Source organism: Rhineura floridana, chromosome 9 (genome assembly GCF_030035675.1).
Source record: "Rhineura floridana isolate rRhiFlo1 chromosome 9, rRhiFlo1.hap2, whole genome shotgun sequence".
Lineage (NCBI taxonomy): Eukaryota > Metazoa > Chordata > Lepidosauria > Squamata > Rhineuridae > Rhineura > Rhineura floridana.
Genome location: NC_084488.1, coordinates 60,289,781 through 60,300,258, shown reverse-complemented (window position 1 = coordinate 60,300,258; position 10,478 = coordinate 60,289,781). Strand labels below are relative to the sequence as shown.

Here is a 10,478-nt window from a genome sequence, read left to right as displayed (position 1 = left end):
TTTCCCCGGATTTATTTTACCTACGGGTCAGGGGTTGGGGGCTGGACGAGGGACCGACACGTGATGGAAGAAAAACTATTCCTCTCCCCCACCCCCGTTTCATAAATCAACTTTGCAGAGGGGTGAGTGGTGGAAGGAGAGAATAGTGGCAGATCATTCTTGTGGTTACTAAGATTACAGGTTAGACTAGGCTAGACTAGTGCGCCTGAACTGATACTTCATTTCCCCCCAAAGCTGGAATTCAGAGTGTTTCTGAATATTATTTTTGTTTTAGCTTAGGATCTTATTTGACCTTATATGCAGTATAAATCTTTAGGGTCAACCTGTATTTTCATATTTCACAAAAGGGCAAAATTCATACTTGGGATTATTAAGAAAGGGGTCACTTAGGTTGGACACATTTGCACATCACTTTAAAATTTACTGTAGTTAAGGTTAACTATCAATTAAAGGCAAAAGCGCAGTGTGTACAGCGCAAAAAATTTGGCTGCTTGGCTGCTCCTGCTGTGCTTTTGAAAGCTAAGGTATGATTTGGCTTAGCCTTACATCCAAACTAGGGCTTCTGGTTTGTTTGGAGAAAACAAACCACAAGCAGTAAGCCAAGAACAAACCTTGGTTACAGTTCATAGTTTGGTGAGGGACAAACCATGAGACCAGGTTCAGGGTGAGGCATAACACTAAACCATGGGGAAAGCGTGAAGCACCTGCGATGTTAGCCTCACGCACCAGCACACTTAATTGTGGGTTAAATGACAGGGTGAACCAGGCCACTGCAATGCTTTTATAGAAACCTTTAGGTGCAGCTACATTTTGGATATTCTGTGCAGCTCAAAAAAGGAAGGCACCGCTGGGGGAGAAAAAGTACGGGAAAAGAAAATGAAAATTAGCAGTGGACTCTAGCACCTTCTATATGAATTAAGCTAAAAACATTTGGGCTTTTAGGTTTAGTAAAAAAAAAAAAACTCCTAGAAGGGAATGATGAGACTGAATCTGTCCAAATTTTGACAAAACTCTGTCAAGAAATATGGAAAACAAAACAATGGCCCACAGACTGGAAGCGTTCCATATACATCCCAATTCCAAAGAAAGGGGATCTCAGGGAATGCAGTAATTATCAAACTATTGCCTTAATATCCCATGCAAGTAAAGTAATGCTCAAGATTCTACAACGTAGGCTCTTACCATATATGGAGCGAGAAATGCCAGACATCCAAGCTGGATTTAGAAAGGGAAGAGGTTCCAGAGATCATATCGCAAGCATACGTTGGATAACGGAATGGACCAAGGAATTTCAGAAGAAAATCACCCTGTGCTTTATAGGTTACAGCAAAGCCTTTGACTGTGTAGATCATGAAAAAACTATGGAATGCTTTAAAAGAAATGGGGGTGCCACAGCATCTGATTGTCCTGATGCGCAACCTATATTCTGAACAAGAGGCTACTGAAGGACAGAATATGGAGAAACTGATTGGTTCCCCATCGGAAAGAGTGTGAGACAGGGGTGTATTTTATCTCCCTATTTGTTTAATCTATACGCGGAACATATCATACGGAAAGCAGGATTGGACCAAGATGGAGGTGTGAAAATTGGAGGGAGAAATATCAATAATTTAAGATATGCAGACGATACCATACTACTAGCAGAAACCAGTAATGATTTGAAACGAATGCTGATGAAAGCTCAATAGGAAAGCACAAAAGCAGGACTACAGCTGAACATCAAGAAGACTAAAGTAATGACAACAATATTTAAAGTTTAAAGTTGACAATAAGGACACTGAACTTGTCAAGGATTATCAATACCTTGGCACAGTCATTAATTAAAACAGAGACAATAGTCAAGAAATCAGAAGAAGGCTAGGACTGGGGACGGCAGCTGTGAGAGAACTAGAAAAGGTCCTCAAATGCAAAGATGTATCACTGAACACTAAAGTCAGGATCATTCAGACCATGGTATTTCCAATCTCTATGTATGGATGTGAAAATTGGACAGTGAAAAAAGATAAGAGAAAAATCAACTCCTTTGAAATGTGGTGTTGGAGGAGACCTTTGCGGATACCATGGACTGCGAAAAAGACAAATAATTGGGTGTTAGAACAAATTAAACCAGAACTATCACTGGAAGCTAAAATGGTGAAACTGAGGTTATCATACTTTGGACACATCATGAGAAGACATGATTCATTAGAAAAGATAACAATGCTGGGAAAAACAGAAGGGAGTAGAAAAAGAGGAAGGCCAAACAAGAGATGGATTGATTCCATAAAGGAAGCCACAGACCTGAATTTACAAGATCTGTACAGGGTGGTTCATGACAGATGCTCTTGGAGGTCACTGATTCATAGGGTCGCCATAAGTCGTAGTCGACTTGGAGGCACATAACAACAAAAGAAGGGAATGACAGGATAGTTTATAAAATTATGTGGAGAAAATGGACAAAAACCCATTCTTTCTCTTCCCCACCCCCAATACTAGAACAATTAAAGTGACTGGCAGTAGATTCATAACAGGTAGAAGAAAGAACTTTCCCCACCCACAAGGCCTACTTACAGAATTTACTGCCTCCAGGATTTGATGATGGCTACCTTTGGCAGCTTTAGAATCCAATTTAAGGAAGATTTTGATTTTTTTTATTTTATTACATTTATATCTCACCTTTCCTCCAAGGAGCTCAACGTAGTGTACCTGGCTCTCCCCCTCCCCATTTCATCCTCACAACAAGCCTGTGAGGTAGGTTAGGCTAAGAGACAATGACTGGTCCAAGGTCACCCAGTGAGCTTCATGGCTGAGCAAGCATTCGAACTCAAGCCTCCCAGGTCCTAGTCCAACACTCTAACTACTACACCACACTGGATTGGGAGGCAGTATGCCTTTGAATGCTAGCTGCCAGAGGATACTGGAGGGGCAACAGGTGGGGAGAACTATTGCCCTCATGCTCTTACCTTATTTGCATGTAATTAACAGAGCATAGGAACAACTGGAATCACTGCACAGTCCTGCCAACATAGGCCCAAAGCATTTTTAAGTAATAGTTGTGTGTCCAAATGGACACCCAGTCCTAGCTTTTGGACACCCAGTGGACACAAATGAAGACATACAATTTAATCAATGAACCAAGATCACAAATTCAGATTGGAAGTCATTGAAACTGACGAGAGGTGTGAAATTTGAGTGAAATTGAGCAGAAACAGTAGAACATAGGGGCACATTACACAGTAATTCTTACGGTTCTTAAAAACCACCAATATTTCTGAAAAACCTCTTAACAATTTGAATGAAAAAAAAGGACACCCAGTAAAAAATTCCTTAAATAATGCCCTGTATTCTGTTGGTGATTTCTTGAAAGGATCTGGTTAACCACTGTGTGAGAAACAAACTGCTGGCCATTGGGGCAAGACTGACCTTTGCTCTTATGAATCAGGCCCTTTATTCTCTGGTCCTAGAACCGCTTTGCTGAGTTGACTTTTTTGGATTTGGAAAGCAGGTCATTAATGTCAACTGGTATTGCATGGCATTTCACTCTTCAGAGTGGGGGTGACAAAACATCTATGCCAAGCATTGTAGAAGAGTTTGCCCTTACTTGTTATTTTTAATAGTTATTCTTACAGTTGCTCTTTAGTGTCGTTCCCTCTCCTTTTATTTAACAAACATATATTTTAAAGCCTGCAGGTATAACTGATTGGAGTTAATTTGGACATACTATTCTGCCTTCTGACAGAAAATGTGGATATTCTGTAAGTTTTCTCATTGTTAAGGACATAGCTTCTGAATTATGAACGGTCGATAAAATGCCAGAACATGCAGCCACCCAAAAATCATTCTATTTTCCAGTCATATGAAACCCCATTACATCAACAGCATAATGCATGTTGACCCCTGTGTCGTTTAGAATTAGTGCCAGTTTTTTAAAAAAGATAGCAATGTTGGTCAGCTCCAGAGGATGGCAGCAAAGGATTTTGCTACAAAGGGAGAGACACATTTCTGCTGCTTGTTTTTTAATTTAGCATGTCACCATTTATAGTCAAACTTAGGGAAAGGGAGCATTTCTAATGATCGTGCTGCAAATTAGAATGAAGCATTCCCAGCAAAGATGAGGGTTGGAGCAGGATACCGAAATCAAATGATTGTCTGGAAACAAATTATGATTAAAGGCTGCAGTTCTGTGCACGCTCGCCTGGGAAAAACAACAAAGAGGCTTGTGGCATCTTACAGATTTATTATATGGCATTTAAATGTTATGGACTAGAGCCCACTTCATCAGATGCATGAATTGTGACCCTCGGCTTGCAGGAATCTATCTATATGCTTATAAGTGGGGAAAATGTGAACAGTGGGATCACATGGCAATGAAGTACAAAAAGGAAAAATGTGGATTGTGTGAAGGGGACATTACTTGATGAATCGCGGGAGAGGGACCATGTTGCTGGCCCTGGCCCCAGGTGTCAACATACTGGGGTGGATATCAGCACTGAAGAAGCCTACCTTTGAGCAGCTACTCACACATAAGCTTTCATGCGAATGGTCCCCTGTGCCATCAGCAGTTCCAGTAGTGTGGAAGGCTATGCACAAGTAGCTGCTCACAGGTCACCTTTTTTAGTGCAGACATCCTCACCGATGTGTGGATATCCAAGTGTGCGTGATGCTGGAGGAGGGGGGCACCAGTGCAGCCTTGCTCTTCAATCATGATGCGATACCCCCATCACACAGTTTGTGCATGAAGGAGACGAAGGTCTTTGACAATTCCATGCAAAGCTTTAAAATAAGCAAAGTGACTGTTCAAAACAGCAGTAAATACACAATTATCTTAGCACTGCTCACATGTGGTGGGATACAAAACCATTGGCTCTATTCATACCTAAATGGATAGAATCAAACCTCTTGATAAATTCTAATTCAGCAATTTCATGCATTAGTCTCACTTTGAAAGTTCTTTGCTGAAGAATGGCAATTTTCAGGTCTACAGTGATTGAACCTGTCTGTTTTTGTTTTTGCTACTACAAAGATAGGTACCTTTCTGGAAGTACTTACCTGAGAGGAAAGGCCATTGACCGCTGTAGGATATACTTCCAAATGGTAGTGTAGTGGCAAATTCAGAAATGCAGAGTCCCTTCATGATAGCCCTAGCCATACCCCCTTTGTGTTGGAATGTATGAGGTTCAACTCCAACTTGGTGGGTTGAGGCTGCATGGGGTTAAAAAGGGTAGCTAGGGAGGAGACCTCTTCGTTGCTAGGCTATACCTGTCCTTTGATCCTTGCTGTCTCTCCCCTTCCTGCTAGACTGATATTTATTTATTTATTTTATTTTATTTATATACCGCCCTAAGCCAAAAAGGCTCTCTGGGCGGTGTACATAAAAGATAAAACAAGCAAAATATATAAATACAGTAAATAAAGCATGTTGATCCCAGTTGCTTCCCGCCTTTCCAGTTTCTTCTCTCTCGAGAGGGGAGCAGACATCTTTCCTTTGTCTCTCCCTCTCAACCAGCATGAGAGCTGCACTGGGACCAGTGCAGACTGTTCCAACATAGCTAGATATAGAACTCTTTCCTATCAAACATGTATTTCCAGAATAAAGTAGTTCTTTCTTATTTTAAAGCTTAAAGTCTCTGTCTAATTTGCAGGGAAGGTAGAATTTTAGCAAAGATTCAAACACACACACACAAGCTCGCTCAATACTCTCCGCTCTGCTACATAACTCAATAGAATTCCGACACTTTGAAGATTATACAACCTAAGATTATAGAATAATCTGGCCAGGCCTGAAGACTGCTTTCTGCTTCTCTATCACTGCCATCATTTGACTGTCCTTTTTCACGTCAGATATTTTGCTTGAATTGCTGAATTCAGTGTCTACATGCTTCTCTCCCTAGAAGCCAATCAGCATGAAAGGGGAGTGTGTTAGCTACTGAAAAGAGTCTTCTCAGTGGCCAACTCACTTCCTTTCATTCTGATTGACTCCAATTAGTTGGAAAGTACAAGGAAGCATGTTAGAAAACTTTTCTCAGTAGCCAACACACACTCCTTTCATGCTGATTGGCCCATAGGATGCTGGAGACACAGGGATCCCCAAAACATAAGGGTTCTAAGACCTCCCCAAGACACTGGATGACTATACCCTTACTTCCAAATAAATATGCAAAAGACTAAGCTGTAATGCTGTTACTTAGTTTTGTAACGGGGTACATACAAAGGATCAAAAGTGTGCAATGTATTTTAAAATGATGATAAATAATGGTTAACAAAACATGTTTCCATTACAAAAGATTTCATGTGCTATCTGTGCATGGACAGAGATCATAAGTTGTCTAACAGCCAAACTGGAGATCTATGATTGCAGCTTCTGACATTTTTTATTTTTACTTTAAAGTAGTCACACAAGTAGGGTAGGCTTTGAATCTGATCAGAGTGGCAGTGATGGGGGTGGAGGGACATAGGCCTTTTCTTGGCATTCCGTTGTCATGCTCTAAGTTGGAGAAACTTAGGCCCACCAGATATTGCTGAACCTGAACTACAGTTCCCATCAGCTCCAGCAGGCATGGCCAATGGCCAGCAATTATGGGAACTGTCATTCAGGATGAAGGGAACTGTAGTTCAGAACTATCTGGAGGGCCAAAGGTTCTTCACACCTGCTCTAAATAATTACTGAAGTTGCCGTTAATCGGGGGAGGGGGATAGGTAATTTCCCTCCTTGGGTCATACTGCAATCTGAGAGACAATTTTGATCAGGAACACACTGGGTGGGTGAGGCATCCTTTCACTGTACTGCTCTGATCAAATGTGGACACGTGCACACACCCTTCAGCTCATGGGAATTTTAAAGTAAAAATCAAACATCACTCAGAGATGCCCTGCATGCATCACATGCTGTTTTACTTGTATTAATAGAGGGATGACAGCCAGTGTGGTGCAGTGAGTGTTGGACTATGACCTGGGAGACCAGGGTTCGAATCCCCACACAGCCAAGCTCACTGGGTGACCTTGGGCCAGTCAGTGCCTCTCAGCCTCAGAGAGAGGCAATGGTAAACCACCTCTGAATACTGCGTACCATGAAAACCCTATTCATAGGGTCACCATAAGTTGGGATCGACTTGAAGGCAGTCCATTTTTATTTGGCTACAGCCATTCTACTCTGAACAGCCTGATCTTGTCTGATCTCGGAAGCTAAGCAGGGTCAAGCTTGGTTAGTACTTGGATGGGAGACCGCCAGGGAATATCGGGTGCCGTAGCCTTAGAGGAAGGCAATGGTAAACCACCTCTGAATACCTCTTACCATGAAAACCCTATGAATATATCTGAAAGATTCATAGGGTCGCCATAAGTCATTTTAAAAAAAATGTTTTTAACGTTTTGTTTTAATGTATTTTAAGGTCTGTTTTGATGATGTTTTAAAGTGTTTTTAGCACTTCTGATTGCCACCCTGGGCTCCTGCTGGGAGGAAGGGTGGGATATAAATCAAATAATAAATAAATAAATAAAATAAGTCATAATCGACTTGAAGGCATATAACAAAAGGAGGATGGTGGTGTCATTTCTAGGTTTAGCCACTAGATGGCACTGAAGTTAGTTGTATCTGGATGGAGTCAGAAGTTTCCTGTGTCTTTTCTGTTCTTAATGGTCTTGTCCAAGTTTCTAACTGATGTATCCTCTAAGTGTTCCATGACATTTTTTTTCCCTAAAAAAGGGCACTGGTGACAACAATCAAATTAGCAACTTTTCCTAAGTGTAAATGTTTATGCTAAATAGTGCTTGCTTATTTTCTTAGATTTTGGAAGCATAATGGAAACTTACAGCAGAGCAATGTTTTAAAGTCATGTAAATATTCCCATATGTTTCTTTGGTGCTAAAGCATTAATAATTAAACTGACAAGATGAGCAGCAGCCAAGGGCCTAAGATTTCTGACACTGAACCAAACTAATGTGTATTCTTCTAATGTGCTGTTCCTTTTCTCTCTCCCAAGTTCATTCATCAAGTGACATATTTTCTGTTTCTCCCAGAAGTTAAGCTAAACTTTGATGGAATTCTGTTGCTGTTTAGGGCTGTTGTTTTCTAAACACACACACACAAATGGGCAATGCCTCTTGTTGTTTAAAAAATCCAACCTCACCCATACACACCCACAAACTATTTAAGGCCTGGGGAGGGGGGGGGAAAGATGCAGTAGCAAATATTGCAAAATAACCTACAATGAAATTTCCATTATCCAAGTCTGGTTACCTGAAATGTAAAGTGTTCAAATGTACTGAGCTTTCCCTACGTTTTCCCATGTCTCTTAGGGCTCATCCAGACCTTAATAAAAGTCCACATTTTCTATATTGGAATTGTCTGCTGGTAGCCCAAACCTGATTGCTTTGTGCTTCTTTGTCCTCCAATCGAATTTTCTCCTCATCCACGCTGCCCTTTTTAGTTTACAAACTCTCCCTCCTCCTTCCATACTCCCAGCACAGAGAGTGTTGCTGATTGGCTCAGATCAGAAGGAAGAGAGGTGAGGGAGCCAATGGGAACACAATAGAAGCAGGAAGCACAGAAGGAGTTGGAGTCACAACCACCCCACATAGGATAATTTGAGGCAAAGCAACAGCGACTCCCTCCTTATACAGTAGGGCCCCGCTAATACGGCGGGTTAGGGACCAGGCCCCCACCATAAAGCGGAAATCGCCTTAAAGCGGAAATCGCCTTAAAGCGGAACCCATTGACTATAATGGGCCACGTCGCACTAAAATGTCGCAAAACACTGTAAAAGCACAAAATCGGCTTTAAAACAGGGAATTTCCCCGAATTGAAAGCCACCGCATGAGCGGAACACCGCAAAACGGAACGCCGGTATGCGGGGCCCTACTGTACAGCTTTTTCTCTCTACCTCGCAGTATAGCTGATATGAGAAACTGTGGATTAAGTGAGGGGGAAAGTGTGGGAAGGCAGTGATTAGAGGCCAATGTGGTATGGAAGAGGGAGAATTAATGGAGACCCAAGGGGCTTACATTGCAGATTAAACGAAAGTATGGATAAGGCAGCCCTCTGTGTATGCATCTGCTCAGGAAACGTTATGGTAGATCGGAGTGCTTATTCCTGTTTCTGGAGCACTCTGAACTGCATGAATTGGTGGTGGCTAGAGAAGAGGCTTTTTGTTCAGCACCGTCAGTGCTGAAACTCCATGAAACTATAACCATGTAGAACATCTCCTGATGCTTCAGTGGGTCTGGGATGTGCGTGTCAAATTGCACCTTTCCATTATTCGTTTGTATAGATGTCTGATTAGCTGAACATTGCAGCTTTCTTCACCCATTACTCATGTGTAGGGCAGTAAATCAGTAAAGGAATGGGGCTATTCTGCTCACCTCACCCCAACATGCTGTGCCCAAGCTAGCTCCACAACCCTGCAATGTACATGTCTTGGTTTAAGCTGGTTCCCATAGAGGAGATCGCAACCACTTTGTCATACTGCTGTTGTGCTGCTGCATTGAGCTAAGTCATGGTTTGGCTTAGCATGTTGTCCAAACCTGGGCTCATGACTTAACTCTCTCAGACAAACCTCATGGTTACAGCTCATGGTTAGTTGGCAGAGAATTAGACCCTGAGTCTGGGTTTGGATGAGACACTAACCCAACCCATGGCTTAGCTCACCACAGCAGAGGAACAACTAGGAAGGAGCAAAGCGGCCATGATCTCTCCTGGAGCCTGCACACCCACACAATTATACTAAGCCATGGATTGCCTTAGTGTGATGTGCGAACCAGGCCAAGGACCCTCCATGGTTGGGACACTTGCCCCTTCTTCAACACAATGAGTGCCCTACATGCAATATTTAAATAAAGATGATATTGGCTGATTCCATTTCCAAAAGGTGGTCAGGGTTTAAATACTAAACTTATCACAAAGCATAAGCAAAGCACCATGTATTTATCTAGCCATTGAGATTCTATTTCTGATAGGAAAGTAGTAGTCTCGCAATGGCATTTCATGACAAGATGCAGCTGGGAAATACATTTTGGGCTGTACTGAAACATTCTTTTCTTGGCAAATGCAAGTGAGTGGAAAGCAGATCAAATGGGGTTGACTTGGAATAGAATGTTAATATTTTCATGCAATATTTCAGAGTTGAAATGTCTCCTAAAAAGCTTTGCGGCTAATTACTTGAGGGACATATTTGCATGTTTCATTAAAGTTGCTAAATCAATTAAATGCTATGCTTTGATTCAATTAAGATCTTGCCTTTCCCACCATTTCTTTGTTACTATTTCATGCAAGCACTTTTAAGAAAGTACCCAAATCAGTTTGGACAAAATAGAGCATATCAGGTACAGTTAGCAGGAGGCAGTGAATTACTACATTGCCCTTCGGAAATAATGTTAGGGAGATGCTAATGAATTCACTTTTCATTGAAATTAAATGAACCTTTTTTTAAAAAATCCTGTACAGGCATGCTTAAAGCTTGTTGGCTGCTGATAATCTAGTCTGGGAGATCTATCTTGACTTCATT

General features: G+C 41.6%; 1 pseudogene; it reads left to right on the top strand.

The window, feature by feature from the left end:
• Window positions 1-7,111: 7,111 nt before the first annotated feature.
• Window positions 7,112-7,229, top strand: LOC133364673 (5S ribosomal RNA; annotated as a pseudogene).
• Window positions 7,230-10,478: the final 3,249 nt, after the last annotated feature.